The sequence below is a fragment of the Podarcis gaigeae genome (genome assembly GCF_964106915.1).
Source record: "Podarcis gaigeae genome assembly, chromosome: 13".
In the NCBI taxonomy this organism is placed as follows: domain Eukaryota; kingdom Metazoa; phylum Chordata; class Lepidosauria; order Squamata; family Lacertidae; genus Podarcis; species Podarcis gaigeae.
Genome location: NC_139689.1, coordinates 35,838,905 through 35,844,231, shown reverse-complemented (window position 1 = coordinate 35,844,231; position 5,327 = coordinate 35,838,905).

Below are 5,327 nucleotides of genomic sequence, written 5' to 3'. Positions count from 1 at the left end.
CAAAGTTCTTAACCCGAGGTAATATTTATGGGTTAGCGGAGTCTGTAACCTGAAGCGTATGTAACCTGAAGTGTATGTAACCCAAGGTACCACTGTATTATACAATTCAATCTGTCTCAGATTGAATTGTACGTTCCTGGTAAGCTCCCTTGAATCCCTCTTAAAAGAATAAAGACCCCACAATCTTATTCAAAGTCAATAAAAGAAGTTTATTCACATCAGTTCACAGTTGGATTCCTGAAGAGGCAGACTTGGTTACAAATATGTACATGTGGATCTACCCCATATGGCGGAATAATCTCAGTGCTTCTGCTGGCTGAGAGCTAGCAAAGCAGTCCTAGCTAAAAGCTGGTCCAACAAAAAAGGAAGCGAAAAAGAGGGAAGGGGGCTGCATGACTCATCCTTTTGTTACCTGGACAGGTAAGGCCATGCCCACCTTCTACCACATGCAAAAGGAAGGATGCTCCAGCCAGGAGGAACAGGAAGTTCCGACTGGCTGGACCAAACATTCCCTCTCATGTCTTCTCTAGCATTACAAGGAATGTTGTACTTGACTGCCTCTCATGGATCACATCTCACAGCATTCTTGCCTACGAACCGGCCCTACCATTGGGCAGAGGGAAGTGGCTACCTCAGGCAGCTGGTTTGGGGTGTTGTGTTGTTATGTCATTTCATGTTTTATTATTTGTGCCACCAGGAAGCAGGGGAGGAAGTGGGATTTCCTGCTTCAGGTGCCCAAACAGTGTGACCAGCATTAGATGCTAATAGTCCTGGTTAGTAATCCAGCTGCTGTGGAGTTTGTTTGGTTTTTTCCTACTTCGTTGGTAGAACATGAGTCTCTTACTCATGGTCGTGGGTTCGAGCCCCACACTGGGCAAAAAAGATTCCTGCATTGCAGTTGATTGGCCTAGATGACCCTCGTGGTCCCTTCCAAAGCTACAATTCTATAATTTCCAAGTTGTCTTCAAGGGCAGCCCCGCATGCAACACGACACAGTAGTCTAGAAGGAATGGTGAGAGAGCATGGGTGCTAATTTGTCCTGACCACTAGCAGAAGCCGACAGGGCTGTCGGGCTCTCCGCTCGGCCAAGCTGATAAAGCTCATTTTCTTCCCCCGAGTCTTCGGAATCGCCTCCCGACGTACAACGACCTGAGCCTTTGATAAGGCTCCAAGGCATGTTCCATTCAGCAGAGTTTCCAGCACAGGAAAGAGACGAGAGGTTTGGGCTACATTGTAAAGAGTTTATTTCTAAGCTACGCAGTCAGAAAAGACATCCTCTCTCTATGAAAGCAGAGAGCAACTGGACAAAGGAACAAAGGAAACAGGAAACCACCAACGTCACATCCCGTCTCCTCTCCCTTGAGACTTCCAACAGTCTGGAAGCCCTGGAATGTAAACAGAGTCCTGTGACTCCAAGCAGCTGCTCAGTGGCAAAACAGAAACTAACAAGGGCATGGGGTGCTGTGAGATGATGTGTTGATGGACTGACTCAGTCCAAGGTAGTCAGGCTAATTCTCAGGTCACATCCACCAAATACACTCATAGACCACTTTAACAGTCATGAAGCATGCTGGGAACTGTAGTTTGCTAAGGGTGCAGGAAGCTGTAGGTCGGTGAGGTCAGCACCCTTAGCAAACTACAGTTCCCAGGATTCTTTTGGGTGAGCCCTGACTGTTATCAGTGGTATCAGAGTGCTTTAAAGGCAGGCGGTTGATTTGATCTCTGTCAATCTGGTAGGCTGGGTCACTCAAAAATTAGCAGGACCTTGGACAGATCCATACTAGCCATTGAAGTTATGCAGCCCAACTGAGCTTTTCCCTCTCCCAAGATCTGCTCCCTTGCTAAGAAAAAGTATTAAAGGAACCATGAATGAATTGGAACCATGTACTCTGTCGACAGTCTTGCTGGGGGTGTGGCCTGTGTGTGCTGTTTCCAGACCAAGTGGACTTAGTTGGGGTGCTGGTGGAGGGAGAGATCTGTTGGCATCCGTCCGTCTCAGGAGGCAATGGAGGAGTGTGCCGAGCTGTTGGAAGGTTGCAGCGCCTGCTGTGACTGCAGAGACCAATACGGGAGAGACATGTTTTGTTGCAGCTGGGGCAGATGAAGGGGTCCGGTTGTGCTTCTGCAGATGCACCATGGCGTTCCTTCTCTCTGCGCTCCTCCCAGCGGTCATCCCTCCTCTGGTCACTGCTATGAGCATGTGACTTGACTGCCTGTCTCCAGGCACTGTGGTTGTCCACAAGAGATTCCCATGGGGCAGGGTTGATGTTGCCAGCCTTCTTGTCACATCTAATGCAGCGCATGTAGAAGGTGTTGAGGCGTTACTCCCAACAGTGAGAATTCCCTATAAATCACTATGTAAGCGGGTGGCACTGTGGTCTAAACCACTGAGCCTAGGACTTGCCGATCGGAAGGTCAGCAGTTCGAATCCCCTTGACGGGGTGAGCTCCCGTTGTTCGATCCCAGCTCCTGACTGTCTAGCAGTTAGGAAGCATGTCAAGTGCAAGTAGATAAATAGGTACCGCTCCAGTGGGAAGGTAAATGGCATTTCCTTTTTTTTTACAAGATATTTATTAAAAAATTTAAAGATACAGAAAAGAAAATCAAGAAGAACATCCTTTTAAACAAGAAAGGATAAAATGCAAAAAAGAAAAAAAAGAACATTCAAAAGGGGGAAAAAAAGAATTGAAATCCGTTAAGCGGGGGGGGGGGGGAGATACAGCAAATCTTTCCATTACTTTCCTTTCATTAGCTTATTTCCCTGACCTCCTCACACCTCACCTCCCTTTTTTGTATTCTATGTCAATTATCCATTTCAGCAAATCCTTCCCCTCTTTTCAAGTTTTTGTCCTGAAAATTTATCTTGGTATTAATATAAATTTGCTTTCCCTCCTTTGAGCAATTAACAGTCTATTTTTCTTAAATCTTTGTTACATTTCTGCTAAAATCACATAGATTCTTTTCAACATCACTCTAACATTCATTAATCTTACAATACTTCTGTAAATAATCTTTAAATTTCTTCCAATCTTCCTCCACCGACTCTTCTCCCTGGTCTCGGATTCTGCCAGTCATTTCCACCAGTTCCATATACTCCATCACCTTCATCTGCCATTCTTCCAGGGTGGGTAGATCTTGTGTCTTCCAATGCTTTGCAATAAGTATTCTTGCTGCTGTTGTAGCGTACATGGTAAACGGCGTTTCCGTGTGCTGCTCTGGTTCGCCAGAAGTGGCTTAGTCATGCTGGCCACATGACCCAGAAACTGTACACCGGTTCCCTCGGCCAGTAAAGTGAGATGAGCTCCGGAACCCCAGAGTTGTCCATGACTGGACCTAATGGTCAGGGGTACCTTTACCTTTAAGCCAGAGGTTATCAACCTTTTTGAGTCCACGGCTCCCTTGATCAACTACATTCTTTCTGCGGCACCCCTGTGGGGCTCAGGAGCCCAGTTATGTCACCCTTTCCTACAGAGCAGGAAGCCTCTCACCCTTTTTGAACACCTTCCCCTGTGGAGGGTTCCCTCAGCCCCCTCTCCCCTCTCCTTGGGAGTCCTCTGGGCAGCCGCTGCTGCCACCCCTGGTCTCTGAGCTGCCCCCCATCGCCCCAAAGAGAGGTGCCTCATCACACTGCCCCACAGGGGCCTGGGACTTGTCTGTCCATTCCCAACAGCAAGGGCTGGTGGACAGCCTGGCTGGGCTCCCTCACCTGCTTGCTTGCTTATTGGCAAACCAGCACCCCTTGGCCAGCCACAGAGGCACCATTCGCATGCAGAGCTTGTAACCAGGGCTGCTGCAACAAACAGTCACACAAGCCTTTGGGAGGCAGGGGCACGAGAGGGCATCAGAGGAGGGAGGGAAGGAAAGAGAGGCAGAGGTCAGTGTTGCCCGCGGCACCCCTGACTATCATTCAAGGCACCTCAGGGTGCCCTGACACACTGGTTGAAAATCACTGAGGTAAGCAACCGATCAGCCTGACTTCAATCATACAACCCAACGACCCTTTAGAAATCCAATGCAGTGGTACCTCTGGTTACGAATTTAATTCGTTCCGGAGGTCCGTTCTTAACCTGAAACTGTTCTTAACCTGAGGTAACACTTTAGCTAATGGGGCCTGCCGCCGCGCTGCCGCCGCCGCGCGATCTCTATTCTTATCCTGAGGTAAACTTCTTAACCCAAGGTACTACTTCCAGGTTAGCGGAGTCTGTAACCCGAAGTGTTTGTAACCCGAGGTACCACTCTTTATTTCTTAGTCTGGAAACCAATTCATTTCAATGGCCATTGTGTGTCCTTTGTTTAGGCCAGGGGTCAGCAAACTTTTTCAGCACGGGGCTGGTCCACTGTCCCTCAGAACTTGTGGGGGGCCAGACTATGTTTTTGAGGGGAGGGGAGAGAACAAATTCCTATGCCCCGCAAATAACCCTGAGATGCATTTTAAATAAAAGCACACATTCTACTCATGTAAAAACACACAGATTCCTGGACTGTCTGCGGGCTGGGCTGAGAAGGCGATTGGGCTGCATCCGGCCCCCGGGCCTTAGTTTGCCTACCTGTGGTTTAGGCTGTTCCCATCGTGGAGCCCAATACATTTTGCTGCCTGAGGCAGAGGACAAGGTAGCACCCGCCTGTGTCCATTCCCAATAAGCCTGCCACTTGGCTCTTACTTCAACCCTGGAGTTGTGGCAGCATCTTGCACGGCACCAGAGGGCTCTCTCTAGTTTAGGGCAGATTGCAAACTATGCACTCACCCCTCCACATTTGCCACCCGAAGCAGCTGCATCACTGCCTAATGGTAGGGCCAGCCCTGTCTCCGATCCTGCCCCCCCCTTCAGAATCTATTCAGTGACTTGGAAGACTGGTGGCAGTGGGTGGGTGGGTGGGGGAGACTTGCTGTGAATTACTTGCAACTAATTACTTCTTGCCTCTATTTTTGTCCTCTCGTTTTTCTCCACTCCCACCTCTTCCCCTTCCCCTGGGAAGATGCTGTCATCTCCGACTCTGATAAGGCGTTGTTGTTGTTTTCCCCTCTCCCTGTGACACGTCGATAGGGAAGCAGGCTAAAAGCGGATTTAATTATATATAGGGGGTATTTTCCAAAAACAAAGTGGTGATGGCGGCTGTATTGGCTGCTTCATCCTCCTCAGGTACAAAGCACTTTGCCATTCCTCGTGTTCCACGTTACTGGAAAATAGCAAAGGGGAGGGAGAAAATCACACAAACCACTTCCCTTGTGTTCAAGAGAGATCACAACAGATCTCTCAGCAGCAGTGGTGCCTGGGCGATCCCACCCTTCCCTTTTCCCAGAATAATCCCCTTCATAGATCAGAGCA